A 17524-nucleotide genomic window follows, 5' to 3' on the forward strand; every position below is an offset into this window, starting at 1 on the left:
GAGCCCTGTCATGAACTGCGAGCTCTTTTGTAAAATTAAGGTTCCAACTCCCTTCTTCCCTTCAGTGGGGTGTCCAACCTTTTGGTGTCGTTGGGCCACACTGGAAGAAGAAGAGTTGTCTTGGGCCACACGTTAAATATGCAAAAAACTGATGAGTAAAAAAAAAAAGACAGGTTTTAGGTAAATTCACAATTTTGTGTTGGGCTGCATTCATAGCCACCCTGGGCCACATGTGGCCGGCAGGCTGCAGGTTGGATACCTGTTTAGACAAAAAAAAAATTGATAATTCTCCAGTTTTCTTCTCAGTTTTACCAATCTAGAAAAAGATCAATCCAACAACAGTTCAGTTGGAGTCTTTCTATCCATTAACAGGAGAATGCTAAACATTCACTCCCTTTCTGTCACTTGGTTTTCTTTCTGTCACTTGTACTTTATCCCCATGCAAAGGACAAACATCACTTGTGCTTCTGTTAGGAAACAAGAGTAGTAATTTGTCCCCAGTTTAGGAACCAGACCATTGTTGCCCTTTCTCCAGTGCTCTGTTTCCCCAAGCCCCCTCTGGATAGCCCCGGTGGCTGCCAGCCCACACTCCTATCCCTCCTCTCTCCACTGCTCAATTTAAATAGCTCACTCACAACTTATCTGATCAATCACTTTGCAATAATAGATAACAGTAGTCTAATGTGCAAATATACATAATTATAAAAGTTCAGGCCACCCCATTTCACAACCAACTCCACCTTGGGTACTACTTTAAGCCATAAAATTAATGAAGATTTCCCAAGGCCTCTTTTACTTTTACCTCACGTCAAAATTTGACATAGCTGACCACATGTAGTGTAAGCCAGACAGCTGGGTTTTCTCTCCTTCTTCAATGCAAGTGCATGATCTAAGCTTTGATTTGATGAGGCATCCACTTCAAAGATGGCTATCCTGGAGTGAACACATTGCATTCCACACAACTGAGTAAAGAGATAGGCCACACCTCACCTTCCTTTGTTTTAGAGATTGATTTAGATAACTGACATTTGGGCTACTTCTTTTCTCTCTTCCCACACTTTAAATTCCCATTCTTAAGTTTTAAATTCACCAAGAGAGTAAGTCCTCAAAACCGTTGGCCCCCATGCTTGACCCCAATAAAAGCAGAACGCCAAGCTCTCTTCCTCTCCTCGCAGTCCCAAGAATAAGGGGTGAAGAGGGGGCTCTCAGTTTCTTTTTGTCAATTCAACAATCATATAACTCCCTGAACTACTCAGGTACAAATTAGGTTGAGAGGCCAGACATGTTATGACAATGGATCTTACAAATAAAAGGAAACATCACAAGTGGGGAAGAAGTGTCCTACAATCCCTCACACACCAATATTCTCCAGCACTGTTATCCTAAACCATTGGGCTTAATCATTAAGCTTCAGCTCAGGGAGAGGTGTGGCTCCCCTCCCCTGCCAGAAATGAATCAGCAGTAGCAACCTATCATGAGTTTCCTGCTCTCACCTTTCAGTCCCTTTTCAGTAACTTTGGTTATCTCTGGGACTACTTTTGGCAATTCTAATTTTTCAGACCATAATCCTCCAAAATAGATCAAAAATCACATTAATTAAATTAAATTTGCAATCTTTCTGTACCTAAAGTTGAAAATTGTTTCCCAATTCTATTTTTATGTCAAATTATGATCTCATATTATCCAGCACTTCTGTGAGAGGTCCTGCAATAAATCAGATGGCTTAAATTCTAATAATAAAATTCTAATATTCTAGAGATATCCCAAATTTGAAAATAACTTCTTAAAGTATTAAATTACACCCCAAATTAAAGTTCAAAGATCAAATCACCATGAAAGTTCAAATATTAAAAAAATAATTTAGATTTGGAGAAATTAAAATCTATAGCCACATTCTCATACCCTTGTGTGCTACAGCTGAAAGGCCTTAAAATCAGACTGTTAAGTGAAAGTCCAAACTCATCCTGATGAATTTCTTCTTTTACTTCTTCTTGGTCAAAGACATTCTTGGTGCCTGGAATAGGTATAATTTTGAATCTCCGAAGGAACTATATCAAGTCAAAGACAAAAGTTTACTAGCTATATTTTAAAGAATCCAAAGAATCTGGAAAAAGATAATGTTCAATCTATATTATAATCCATGACATTAATAAACTAAAAAAAAAAAAAAATCAATGGTTTAAATGTAGAAAACAAAGAGAAAAGAAACCATGACAAATTTGTTTTGTATACCGATGGTGTCAATTCAACATCAATAGGAAATACCCCATTGGCCCAATTTGGACCAGGAGTCCTTTTTGGTAGGTATTTTCTTTCTCAGGGTCAACAGTTTATAAACTTGGAGTAGGACATTTCTAACTGTGATTCAAAACCCATAAATAAAATACAGTACTCAATCTAAAGAACAAAATAAGCAAATAACACTGAAACAGACTCATAGACATCGAGAACAGACTGATGGTTAACCAAGGGGAGGGGTGGGTGGGGGACTGAACAAAAAGTTGAAGAAATTAAGCAGCACAACTTGGAAGTTAAAAAATAATCATGGGGATGTAAAATACAGCATAAGAAATACAGGCAGTAATATTGTAATAGTTATGTATGGTGTCGTTGGGTACTCAAAATATGAGAGAGAACACTTTGTAAAGTATATGATTATCTAACCACAATGCTATACACCGGAAACTAATACATAATAACATGAATGGAAACTGAAATTAAAACATAAAAGAAAATACAGAACTGATATATTTTACTACATTAAAAAAATGAACACAGTCAAAAGACAAGTGATTTACTTAGGAAAAAAAAATCTGAAATTAATACCACAAGCAAAAGATCTATCTCCCTCTAAAAGAGCAGCTACAGGCTGAACAGAAATAAACCCCTAATAGCTCCCTAGAAAATGGGTAAGGAACATGAGAGCCAGTTTACAGAAAAAAGAAATTCAAATAGCCCTTATACAAATGAAAAGATACTCACCTCATTCATATTAAGTAATAAACACAAATTAAAATGACACTAAAATAACATCTTTCACCTATCAGACTGGCAACAATCTCAACATTCCATAATATTCTGTGAATGAGACTGTGATGAAGCAGAATTCTCATGTTGTAAGAAAAAGGCAAAATGGTAAAATATGTATGGAACTTGACAATATATTAACAGCACAACATATGATTTGTCTTTTGATGCAGCAACTCAACTTCTAAAAACTTATACTACAGATATATCTGTTAAAAATGACAAGTATGTAAGTTTACTCATTACTCCACTAGTTGCAATTGCAGAAGAATGGAAATTGCCCAAATGACCATCAACAGGGACTATTTAAATAAACTGTGATATATTTACATAACAAAATAGTAATACTATGCAGCTGTAAAAAAAGAATGAGAAGCTCTCTACATGCTGATATGGACATATTTCCGGAAAAAATGGTTAAATAAAAACAATCAAAAAATTAAAAACACCAAGGTGAAGAACAGTGTACGATTTGTTTTCTTTTGTAGAGAAATGGAAAAGTTAAGAATATGTATTCATATTTGCATGCCTTTGTATTTAAGAAAATGACACATGAGGCATCCGTATTATATCGGACCTACTAAATTTCCAGTAGTCTGACTAGAGCCAGACTGCCTGGGTCTTTCTTAAAATGATTTAACCTCTGTGATCCTATCTATAAAATGGGAATTACATGAATTCTTACCTCATAGGGTTGACGCATGAAATAAGTGAGAATATTTGCAAAGTACTTTAGTTTTTAACTATTACTATTTAAGTTTTGGATGTATGGTTCAAAAGCAATAGTAAATGAATATATACACTTAACAAAACTGGCCCACACCTGTGACATTTAAATACAAGCCGTTCCCAGATCCCAGAAGAGTTATCACTTCTGGTCAGATTTTGCTTGCTAAAGCCCCTCAAAGCTTGCCTCTGCTTACAGCCCAGAGCATGCAGACTCGCCTCTGTAGGAGTGCGTGTTTGATTGTGTAAAAACAGCCACTCTCACGTGTGCAAAACTGTCATTAGCTGCAACAACGCACTAGAGCTGAAAACACGTGGCCAGTGCTTAGTTCAATGCTGTCAAAGTTTAACACCTCCCACTTCAGCCTCCCGGGAGCCATGCCAGAAACTTGACTCCACAAACCCCCGACAGCATAGAGTTCCTCTCTCTCTCTCTCTCTCCCTCTTTCTCCCTCTTTATTCCCACTCCATTTCTCAGACGTTGGGGAGTGAGGAGGGTCTGATAGTTAATGTCACTCTTTTCCTTAAGAGATGTAAAAGAAAAGAAGTAAAACAGAAGGAAAAGAAAAATATTTCCTCCTAACTACGGGAGAAGATATTTAAGGGTGTGGTTTGTAAGTTACTGAACCCCAGAATTAGACAGACTTACCAACTACGTCACCGACAGCATCCAACGCAAGATGGCGCAGCGGTAAATTCTGTCAACTTCTCGGCCTGGACGGGCGCCGTAAATGGGCATTTCCTATGGGCAGCTCTCCTTATCAGGAAAGGAAGGGGCGGGCCGCGCAAGCCAATAGTCTCTTCCAAATTGACCAATCAGATGACTCAGGACAACGTCACATTGGAAGAAGGGAGAGAAGAGAAACGTTACAGATGTTGTTCTTATGTATGTCCCTCCACAGCGAAGGAAACAGCAACCAGAAAATAAGTGTTCCCACCCCTCAACGTATTGAGTGGTATCTCTTGTTGGGATCTTTCCCTTCCTTCTTGCAGCAACCGCTGTCAAGCTCAGTGGCTGCTTTCCTTAGTTGCGTCTTCATCCCAGTTGGTCACAGGGAACTTGGAAGTTGGTTGTAACTTCAAGATGACCTACAAGTCTGATAGAGCACATGAACTCTACTAAGAATGCCAGATTGCTAATTATGGTAACCATATAAGAGTATATTACCCAAATTAGGCCCTTTGAAAGCAAAAGGGGACAATACAACCAATTAAAATTATGAAAATGTTTGAGATGTTATATTGGTGAATTTACAGAGTGCATTCAAAATTAATTTTATTAAATTATCTCTAAAAATAACTATATTCAAGCGAAACTTTTTAAAAATGTCTTTAACCATTAAAAGTAGCATAGAATGAAATTTTTTGGCACATTTCGATGTATTTCAAGTAGGGTTTCCAGCTTTAATTGTCTATACTACTAGGTTACTAATGTTTTTCTGAAGAATGTATTTTAAATATGGTATTATTTTTAAATTTTTTAAATTGTCTTCTGATTTCTCAAATATATATTCGATGATTGTTACATGGGAAATTGAACACTTCAATGTACTCTTCACTGTCAATTATAATATTTTAACTTAAGAAAATAAGCTTGAATAAATTATACTAAAGACAAAATATCATCATTCTCATTTTTAGAATATGTATATTTTTCATCCCAAATATTTTCATTAGTACAGTCTTTTTGTCTCTCTTCAGAGTACAGATCTTCAGCAAACATTTGTATGAAACAAACTTCCTAACAAGTTTTTCATTTTTTCTGATCCTTTCAAAGGTTTTGCCAAATTTAGGTGCCGCACATTGAAAGTACTTTACATTTCATTTCTCTAAGAATGTTAATGTATTCAGTTATAATAGGAGTTCAATCATTAGAGTCTTCATATGGGTTAATATGTTCCAAGGTACAATTATAGAATTTCAAAATTAAATCTTATACATCATTCAAAATCTAGTTGAATTTCTTTAAATTATCCCTTGACTTTGTAGGGATTAACTTGAATGTTTTCCTGTACCACAAGCTTTTATTTCAATAACAGCAATCTGTGAAAATCTTTAAAATCTGAATTTTATTAACACGACAACTTTGAATCATCGTATTAAAAATTTCTAAGTGGTTTTTCACACAATACAACAACATTTTCCACATTTTATTTATAAAAAGTTCATTCCTTTTGTAGACATTTTGAATTCATTTACAAAATATTTTTAAAGAATCAAATATTTGTAAAATCCTATCTAGGAGCAACAAAGAGAGGAAACACGTGCTATCATGTTTGAGGTTTTTCCTGGTACTCAATTTTTTTGTTTTACCACAAACAGTTTTGTAGTTTTGTTACCGAGCTCAGGTCCAGCCTGCCTGTCACAGTGAAAGCCAGACTAACGACACAGGGGCTGGTGAGAAAAGAAGGTGGTTTATTCAAGTGCCGGTCACATGAGAAGATGGGAAACTCCTGTCTCAAAGCCCATTTTAACATCTTAGTGCAGGCGGGGGTTTTTATAGAGAGAAAGAGGGAAAGCAGAACAAAGAGATCAAGGGGAGAGGGTTGAAAAGTTCTCCAAGTGCAGACTAGCACAGCCCGTTCTGATAAGGATCTCAAAACTGGTCAAGCAAAGGTCTGGTGTGCACCAACCTGGTTTTAAGGTTGAAGGTCAGCAAATCTCCCAAAGCTGAAGGTCTAAGTCTGAATCTTTTGAAGCTAGTTCCTAGGACTCTTATACAAACATGCTGTTTATCTGCAAGCTATGTATTAGTCAGAATCAGGATTTATAGAAACAATGTCAAAAGAACAGTGGGGTGGGTTATAATTTCCCAATGTTACAGTTTTAGTTACCAAATTGTTAACATAAAATAATATTTGTAAATTTTGACGATTGTAGCTTATATGGCAATTGTAGTTTGGGTGCATTTATGAATTATGTTTACACTGTAGCTAATACCAAAGATAGTTATTTCAAAGATTTCTCAATAATATTTTTTATTTTTTTACTATGATCATGTGCTCTGCCCAATATAAATTTACACCATAATGGGAGTAATTTTATTTTAAATACAATCCTTTCACACAATATAAAATAACATTTGCAGTAATGACACATAGTTTACTTTTGGAGAATGAACTTTTAAGTATTTGATTTCATAAATGGAAAAGAAAAAAATTGATAAAGATAGAGAAGCAACTGAGGAATATGGGAAAATGGATAGTGCATAAAACAAGACTTTAAGACGTGTTCATTGATATTATCATAACACCTCCTGGCGTTTCAGATATCCTGGTAAATAAATTAATTCACTTGAAAAATGACTTCTGATTTCTATGCTATATGTCTGTGACTGTCACACTGTAATCATATTATTTCAATAGGATAACAATATAGTACAACCAATGGAATTTAGCAGAAAATTCCAAAACTAGTGTCTTGATCAAGAAATTTTTCAAGTGTAAAATAACCACCTGGCTAAACTAGGACTTGCAAATAAGTTTGATCTATGATACCAGGCTTACAGTCTGACCATACACACGATTTTATGACAGGCTCTACTTCATGCTTCCCAGTAAATTTTTGTTTTTATTAACTTTTAAACTAATGGTTTTCCGGTTATTTGACAGAACTGACAATTCCATTTATTCAGATCATACGAACTGCTTGTTTATATAGACTGTCTAAATTTCTAAAACTGCACCTCAAAACTAATTTAAAATTTTACTATTTCAAACTGCCACTTAAATGGTTCAGTTGCCAGCCCACCATTAGGTCTGAAGTCAAGTAGCTTAATAAAAGAACATTTAAGGGGATGGTGTAAAATCAGCAGAAGGATATAATATCTTCACTGTCACAATCCCAAAGCTGAGTCCTTTTACTTAATGGTGCTGCTATTTTTAGCTAAGGTTGAAGAAATCACTCTGTCCTGGTAATTCTTTTCCCTGGCACCTGAATGGCCTCTAATTTTTACACCCTGCTGAGAGAGAAGTACATGTGACCCGTTTTTTTCAGTCTTGTTTTATATGTTATAAATGTAAAGATATGCATCCTCTATGGATTTTATTGAAGGAAAAATGATTCTTTCTTTATAACCTCTCTTCTAGGTTGATGTGACAGGTCAAAGGGAAATAATAGCTTTGGTTATTTTTCATAAGCTGAAGCTCTATACTGATTATGAAACTAATTATTCAAAGACCATTTTATTTTTAGTATCTCAGCATGAAGAGTCTTGGGAGAACATATCTAAATTCCACAGAGGTTGTTATTTATTTATTTATTTATTTATTTATTTATTTGAATTTTTTATTTTTTTAGTGAATGTCAGCATTCATTAAATAGGCCAATGAATAATGGAAGCATATGTGACAGATTAAAGACAACTACAATTCATTGACAGTCTTCCAAGGTCTGTGTCCACTCTCTTTGCACCTAAGAGGACTCTGTAACTACTCTGACCTATTAGAATATGGCATGAGTGCCATATCTGTGCCAGTTTGTAATATAAGAATTAATTGACTTACTGTTTCCACTCCTGTCTCTTAGAATGCTTGCTCTGGGGAAAGCTAGCTGCCCTGTAAGAAATCTGATTTATGAAACTGCTATGCTATGGAAAAGCACAAGGTAGCCACATAAAGAGAGACATCCTTAAATAGCCACCATGATCATAGCCCTCATGATCCCAGTTTGAGGCTTGTGAATGAAAAAACATTGCTGTGACTCCATCATCACCTGACATTTGACTGTAATTGCATAAGAGACTCCAAGTGAGAAGCACTCAGGTGAGCCAACAGAGCAATGAAAAAGAAAACAGTTAAGTTGTTGTTTTAAACCACTAAATTTTGGGGAAGTTTATTACACAGCAATAGATAATTGGATAGCATACAGTATTTATTGAGCACTTACCTTTGGGCCAGGTACTTTTCAAAGCATATTCACATGAATCAACTCATTTAAGCATCAAAACCACTCCTGAGATAAGTAATTATCCTTACATGACTGATGAGAAAACTGAGCAGCAGCGAGGTTAAACAGTATGCTTAATGTCACACATTGTTAAGCGAAATATGAATCCAGAGTTCCGAGGCTACCACCATGCTAACCTATCTCTGAGTAGTGAGACACTATACTGTCATCTCACATATCTCAGTTTATAGTGCCCCATTTACAATATTGTGCATGATTGCCTGACTAATAATTTATGCCAACATCCATTAAACTCATCGAAAATATTTTCAGCTTTGTTATATCAAGTTAGATATTAATCTATGATGACAGTATAAAGATAAAATTTGAAAGTAGAGTTAATACCATTGATATAAAAATAAATCAATGAACATGAACATTTGATCACTTATATAGTACTAGACATTCTTCTTCCTTCAAAAGAGAAAAACAAAGAACTACTAACTCTATAATAAGAGCCACTTGTATATCATCTTTTATTCATTCTATATTGCCAGCATACATCATGTAGTCTTAAGGGTAACACTGAAAGTAAAATACAACACTAGATCACAAGTAGTCTGTTCTTGAAGTGTTTATAGCCAGGAGTAGGAAGACATTCCCAAAGAGGAAAGCATATTAATACAAAGGATACAGCAAATCACGTTTTAAGTTAAAAGTATTATTTTCCCTTTTATATATCATATATCCTCAGAGCATTTCTGAACTTAATTTTTATTTCACATCTTTCTCTTTATCTTTAAATTATTCTTAAATAATAACATAAAGAGCAATTTATGTTCTAAAGAAGTCTTTTCTTCCCAATTAACTAAGAGAAATGGCTAATTTAGTTAGCTTTGTTTTATAGCTACAAAACAAGCAACATTCAATAAAAGTACCAGATAAGCAATAATTTGATTGTGTCCAGAGCAGTATGACACAAAACATCTATGTTTCTGTACCAACAAGTCAGAGATAAGAATAATAAAAAGCTTAAATATACATAACATTATATTAATTGAAAAAGACTCTTCTCATTTTGTCCTCTTCATTATCTAAAGTTATCTGCTGTTGCCCAAGGTTAACTTTTAATTGTACATTTTTGAAAATTGATCTAGAAATAGTGGAACAGCACCCCTCCCTTTAAAATATTTCATTTTATTCTTGGCCAACTTTAAAAACTATTGCGGAACTTTTCCCAAAAACTCTTTTACCACTTTTGCTAATTTTTCTCACCCTTTTACTTCTTTGATACCATCTTTTTCTTCCTACTCACACAATAGGAAGGAGCTTGGTACATGGTAGCACGCCCTAAGCAATACAGTAATATACTGTTACTAAATTGAGGTTTTCAGGGAACAACACTGGAATATCAATGTTCTACTTCTGAAACCAGTGGAACTGGAAAGAATTCTATCCTGCAATTAGCTATCAGAACATTTATTTCAAAACAATTTATATTGTCTGAATAAGGTATGTTTTGTAATTCAAAGTATGATTATTTTTTTTTAAATAATAAGTTTATTAGAATGCTTAAATGACAAAAATTCCTGAGGTGGATATAAAGAGAAAAAGAGTTTTCAACCATGATATGAGTGTGAAGCTGATCCTTTTAATTTTCTATGTACATGTTCTTACCAAGTGGCAGGTGAGGAAAAGGCAGTCAAAAACAATGAAGCTGTATTATCATTCAAAAATACACAATTTTACAACACATTTGAAATATATGTATCTGAATCTCCCTCCAATTACTATCAAGTATGTCTGAATTATTATAAACCCTTGGTAATACCTTTAGTTGAGAGCATTAAAAATGGCTTTATTCATAGTACACAATTTTAAATTGACATTGTATGAAGTAATTTGTTTTGCTTTCTTTTAAATAATTAAATGTATTTTTTATCAAAATGTATAATTAAAGTGAAAGATATTGACATACTATCCTCTTTGGCAATCAACTAACTTAAAATTATGTAATAAACTAAATCTATAAATTGCCAACCACGATGCTAGGATCTTCAGTTTACCATCAGACAATGAGCATATTGATTTAATTGTTAATACAAAATAAAAGTGTGTACTTGTGATTAGAGAACAGTCTATTCTTTCATTATCCAAATATAGTCACTTTACAAATAAAAAACAGATATGTTATCAAATAATCATCATTTCATATGAAAGATACAACAAAAGAGATGTCAGAACCACAGGAAAATGCCTTGAATTAATTCTACTAAGGAGAATCAGATATGGCATCAGTGGATGGGGGGATAGGTGCTGTATTTTATAGGAAGTCGTCAACAACATAAGAGCAGGAGAAAGGCAATTGAGGCAAAGGATTAGCTTGAAAAGTCTCCAAGGTATAGTCATGCAGATTGTTCTCATTTCACATTGTCTTGGGTGACTAGATCATAGTAGGTGGAAGGAGGGAATGAAAGTGACATTAGAGTTGGGTTGTGTTGGGCCATGAACGTCACAGTAAAGAATTCATATTTTATACCAAAAGTGATAGAGATCCAATAGAGACTATAAGGCAAGTGTGAAATGAACAGAAATATTCTGACATCAGCATGTAGAATGGGCAGGGCAGGAGAGATGAGACCAATGAGCAGGAAATTAGGCTGCCACTTGAGCAGAAATGCAAGGCGTAATTGTGTAAACGAAAATGGATTACATATCATTCAATCTGTACAATGAATGCCAGCATTTTAGATCTGCTCTTTGTAGAATGTATTTGAATAATTCAGTTAGCACAGTCTCTACAGGGCATTTTCAATTCTATCTATGGTTTAAAGTGGCTAGAAGATTTTAGTCTATTCACAATGCAACCTTTTCCAAAATAAGAGCAATAGCTTTTTCCCTCATATTTGCTTTTGTTCTAAAAGAAACATTAAACTTAGTCTTGCTTATGAGTGAAGAATATATTGCTCTCATTCATCAAGGAATATTCTATACTCTATGATGTATCAGAGAATCATGCACTTGAATATACACAAAAATAGAATGATGCCTTTACCTTTTTCATTTTGCATCCAGAAAAGAAAGGAATTTTTGTTCTCTCCTCCCCATGTCACTGGGAAGAACACTGAAACTGTGGAGGGAAGGAGTTTTGACACCGTACCACATTCTATTTGCACTAAGGAGAGAGTAGGCAAAATGCAGAAAACAGAAATCAAAGAAGAAATGAAAATGTTACCAGAATGTTAGAGTAACATACCAATTGATATATCTCCCTCTGTTTAGAGTATCTATGTATCAATCTGTTTAGTTTTCAACTAATGAATGAACATGGGGAATCTTGACAATAACATTATTCTACAATCAGATATATGGGCTTTACTTTATAAATGATGCCACTGATTAGCATTTATCTTAATGCTAATGATACAGATTCATGAATCTGTTTGCCTAGAATACCAAGTTGATGAATGTTACCCTGAAGAGATTTCAAATGAGAACATAATCCAAACCAATGTTAAATGGATAACATTATTTTACATTCTCCAGAAGAAAATGAGAGGGAGAGAATTTAAGAACTCACATGATGGATGTATATATGACATCAAGTAAACATACGAGAATATAATAGCAATAATTTTATGTAATTTTTCTTATGGGAGAGATTAATTTTCAGATAATACAGATTAGGTAACATTGTAAAAAGTACACAATTATTCAACTGCCCCAGGGTCTATTTTCATAACCAAGTAGCCAGCATTGAGTTCCTGCTTCCAATTAGCCAGAAAAAAATTAACCTTTCACTATTATACCCCAAAAATGTAGAAATTCTTCATAGATTAAAACAAATGAATCTAGTATAATCAATTGATAAAAACCACTTTGAAAAGTCATGATACCACTGCATGTTCCATGAACTTACTCAGTATTTTTCCTGCCCCTTTATTTAAGTTTATATTTGAGAATAGTTTTGTTCATTTGATTTTGATTTTCACTTTCTTCTACCTCAGTTGTACTTCTCTATTATCAATATTGAAAATAAAAGGCAGGCACTTTCTAATTCAGTTCAGTTGGAAACAGGTTCTGGTGATCAATAAGACCTTCAGAAAATTTTAAAGGCATAGCACAAATCACTATAGAATAAAAGATCTGAATATTTTAAATATTAAAATGTTAATAGAATTGGTTTCACTAGAATAGGAAATGAGTTTGGTCAGTTTGGGCTGCTATAAGAGAATACTATAAACAACAGAAATGTATGCCCCACAGTTTTGGAGGTTGGAAGTCCAAGATCAGGGTGCCAGCTTGGTTGGGTTCTCCCAGGTTGTGGATTGTCACCTTCTCTTCTCTTCGTACCTTCCAGTGGCACAGAGAAGATAGAGGAAGCAATCTCTTAGAACTCTGATAAAAGGCACTAATCCCACTCAGGAGGGCTCTGCCCTCCTGACTTCATTCTAATTATCTCCCAAAGGCCCCACCTCCTAATACTATCACGTCAGGAGATGGGGTTTCAAAATATGCATATTGGGAGGACACAAACTTTCAGCCCATAACAAGAATTACGTGTAATGGAACAAATACAATAAAAAATAGAGGGCACTTAATAATATGTCATTAAAGTGAACAAAAAATAGTACTACATATACTATGTATTTTATTAGTATGTATTCATATAGGAATGTGTGTGCGTGCATACGAGTGCATGTAGTGGAAAGAATCTGTGGTCAATTTTTTTTCTATCAGGTACCTTCTCTTTTAAATCAAAAGCCTGAATTTTTCTTCAGAAAACAGTGTCAGAAAAAGGAGGACTACATTCAAAATGTTTCATGGTATATTATAAATTAAAAAAAAAAAACCAAACCTGATTAAAGACCATCAGAGTCTTCAAAGTGCTTCATTTCCCAAAATAATTATAACTAACATTCTGAGCTAGATAGTAAAAGACATAAGCTCACACATTTTTATAAGTTAGCCTCATTCAGTTTTTCAGAAATTTACTTTGGTTTCACAGGTTAGGATTAAATTATAGATTGCTATATTCTATTAATTTTGACCCAGAAAAAAATATATATTTAATACACTTTCATTTACTCAAAACCACATAGTTAAATGTTTTTACTGTGCCACATCGGATATCATGGGTTTTATAACTTTTCTTCATCCGTGTCACCCAAAAAGATTTTTTCAGGCCTTGAAAACTTGGCAAAACTGCAATCTAGATGATATCGGTCATTCAGGGAATTAGAAGTAAATGAAAACTTGGAATGCTCATGACCAGGCCAAGGCTTCAAAAGTGACACATGTCAGAAAAAAACACTGTGGCCAAAGTAAAGGAAGGATATGTATAAACAGAAACAAAAGTTCATAAACAAAAACTTTTCCAAAGGTATTTTTTTATTGTTTTAAATTCAAATAGAAAAAATACATTAAATGCAATGTTTATATTTTAATGATTCCAGAGTTTAACTCCAACACATCTTAAAATATATAAGTATCTATGAACAAATTTTGTATAAATTTAAATCCTTATTATTTTTAAATGCTCATTCACCTGTGGAAAATTGAAAACTGAATTATTCTACAGCTCTATGTTCAGGTATATATTTGTTTTAAGAAGCAAATAAAGTTTATTACCATGTGTATTAAGTCTAGCTTTGAGAACCAAGAGATGTTTTCTTAAAAAGACAGCATTAAAAAACCATTACTTGAAGAATTATTTTAAAATATTAAGCCAACATTTGATAATATTCTTCTTTTGAAAACAAATTTGCAAAGACACATTATAATGACTGTTCTCTTCACTATATAATATACCATGGTAATAGTAATACTCATACAGGATAAAGTCAGTTTCAGGGAGTTAAATGTCATCTCTGTAAGCTCAAGGAATGTGTACTTTGTAAAAACAAAACAAAAACAAAAACAATTTTGTATTTCTATAAAATCAAAACACCTGTATCACTAAATTTGTAACTGTTTAAATGTTGCACTCTATTATTTTCTATTTTTATTGTGCAAGAACATTGAGTTCAAAAGATCAGATTTAGTTTTCATGATATGAAAAATATACATTGTTATATTTCTGTATTTTCATAATAAGGAATATTTGCAAGTGTAAAATTAAACAAAAATATATCAATTATTTAGAGGACAGGCAGGTACTCTTTCATTTCTCAGTATGTGCAACACTGCAATTGAAAAACCAAACAGAATACATTTTTTAATTTCTTCCTCAGTTCTCAACATTTTTAGCATAAAATTGTTCAGGAAATTTTATCATTAAAGATAAACTAATTGAAAATTTAACCTCCTATTTACTATGACCATTCAATGTCTTAGAGCTGTCATATATGACTTTTCATGAAAACTATATTTTGATTTACCTTACAATGAAAATCCCTTAAAATCATAAAACCTGATCCCAAAATTAATTTGCATTTTTTATTAAATAATGAAAGCTCTGATTTATTGTACATTTGAACTAGAATTGTGTATTTATAGATACACAATCAATAAAATGACAGCAAACATGTTCCACTATATTAGCAAACATCTGCAAAGATGAAAATATAGACTATTATTCACAAATACAAAAGACTGAAAAAAATATGTCAAAGATTAACTAGAATATATTTATATTTTATTATGATAGTTTCTTTTCTTTCCCCCAAAGGGAAGTGTTTCCTATTGACCATGTTATCACAGTTTTAATCCAGGTTTAATACTTGATTCCAACGACACCAGACATATAGGAGGGAACACCATGTAGCTCTGGTTGTCAATAAAAGATATCAGTAAAAGATACTCTGGTCAACTCCTGGTCTCAACAAAATACAAATGATAGATGGTGATTTAGTTTAACATTATGAAATAAAAGAATTTATAATTCACTCAACTTCTATGAAATCCCTCTAACAATAACATAATGAAAACTTGGGAAAAACAAAGTGAAAACCACAAGTAATTAACAACAACGTACGACAGTTTTCAAATAGGGAATCATTTGCAATAATAGGAAAAAGGAACTTGATTGGCTCATATCTTGGATAAGATACAGATTTCAGTAAGAGTCATGGTCCTGAAACATCCTCCAAAGATTGTTTGAAGCCATGAGATGGAGCATAAATAGTCAAGAGAAGAACAAAATCTGTCTTTGTAGAATTCCAGTTCTACAAAGTCTTTCCAGAAGGTATCCAGCCATGTAATACAAAAAGCAGAGACATTTACTGAAGAAGATACAAGATACAAGAGACATTGTACATAGGACAAATGAGGCCTCAGTCCCCTTCAAAGTAGGCACCTTGAGACCTCACACAGTTCTCCCAATCACCATCAGCTGCCCTGTTGTATTTTCCTGAATCTCATTGAGGGTCTGAAAGGTGATTTTAGTTTTGGGAAAAGCCAGAAGTCGCAGGCCACCAAATCTGGACTGTAGCAGGGCTAAGTCACCTGAGTGACTTGATGTTTCACCAAAAATCTCTGCACAAGATGTGATGCGTGAACTGGTGCATTGTCATGCTGAAGCTCTCACTCACCAGTTGCCCATAGCTGCAGCCTTCTGAATATCTGAATAGCTTCCATGGAGGAATGGTCAACCTTAACACAAAATCTGATGCAGATTCATTGCTCTACTCGCTCCTTTTGAACGGGACAGCCACACAGCACACATGCTCACTCAACAGCATCTACCACCCCCACTGACTAGTACAGTGAAGTTGTCATTGTTCACCCATGTGTATTCTAGTCCCCTCTCCTTGGCTACCGGTTTACATTGATGTCATGCAAACCATTTTCATTATAGTAACAATAGCTGAACTTTTTCTAGACAGAACTAGTGTATTTCCAAATTGTAAAATATAAGGGGTAAAGAAAAAAATTGCTAATAGACTAAATTCAGTAGTTATGAAGCAGCCTGCCAGACCACTAGCATTGTAGTGGGAAAGCAGAAGAGGTAATAATCACTAGAGCATTAACAAAACAGAGAAAATAAAACTGACACTTTTACACTGTGAGCCACATAGACCATCTGAGTGTCAAAAGAGAGAAGATGAAACATTTGTGGATGTGGACTTAAAACCTGAAATTTAAATCGCTGCTGTAGGCCAATCTGATTAATTTTCCCACACCATAGTTCAGTAAGTAGCTGGCTTCATTCAATGATTAATAGAAACCGGACCAGGACATAGGCAAAGAAGACAAAAATACAATGAAAAAAAAACAAATAAAGTTTATAGCAAACAAAATTTGTTTTCAGCAGAGGAAAATTTGTATGAGTAATTCTCAGTAGTCTCAAATAAATTATACACATAATATCATTAATAGAGAGTGAGAAACCTCGAAATTATATAATTTTCAAAAAAGAGATTATAAAAATAGAAAGAAATGGAAAAATGAAATAGCATAGACCAAGTAAGCAATGGAAAAAAAATAAAACAATAATGAAACTGAAAAGTACATTAGAGATTACAAAATAGCCTAAACACAACTGAAAACTCACTTGGATTATGGTTGGCAAAAGTTAACAGCATATTTAAAAAAATACAAACTGATTATTATAGTAATAGAGACAAAAGGGATTTAACACAATTAGCATTCTGAAAGAAAAAAATTATTTAGGCACATAATAGGAAAAAATTTGCCTGAAATAAAGATTAAAATCTGGGATAAAAAGACGAGTCCCCAAAATGTCTTGCTTTGATTGAACACTATCTAAATTTCAACAATCTCTTCAGTTTGCTCCAGTATTTTTATGTTTAACTGAGATAAAGATAATTTTTTAATCATTTAGCAACAATTTTCACATATGGGATATTTGGCTCTTAAACTTATAAAATTCTGCCTTTTAACCAATGGATCAGTCTAGTCTTCTATACAAACACATCTATAC

Source organism: Pteronotus mesoamericanus, unplaced genomic scaffold, assembly GCF_021234165.1.
Source record: "Pteronotus mesoamericanus isolate MK-2021 breed Mesoamerican mustached bat unplaced genomic scaffold, CSHL_Meso_final contig_68, whole genome shotgun sequence".
Lineage (NCBI taxonomy): Eukaryota > Metazoa > Chordata > Mammalia > Chiroptera > Mormoopidae > Pteronotus > Pteronotus mesoamericanus.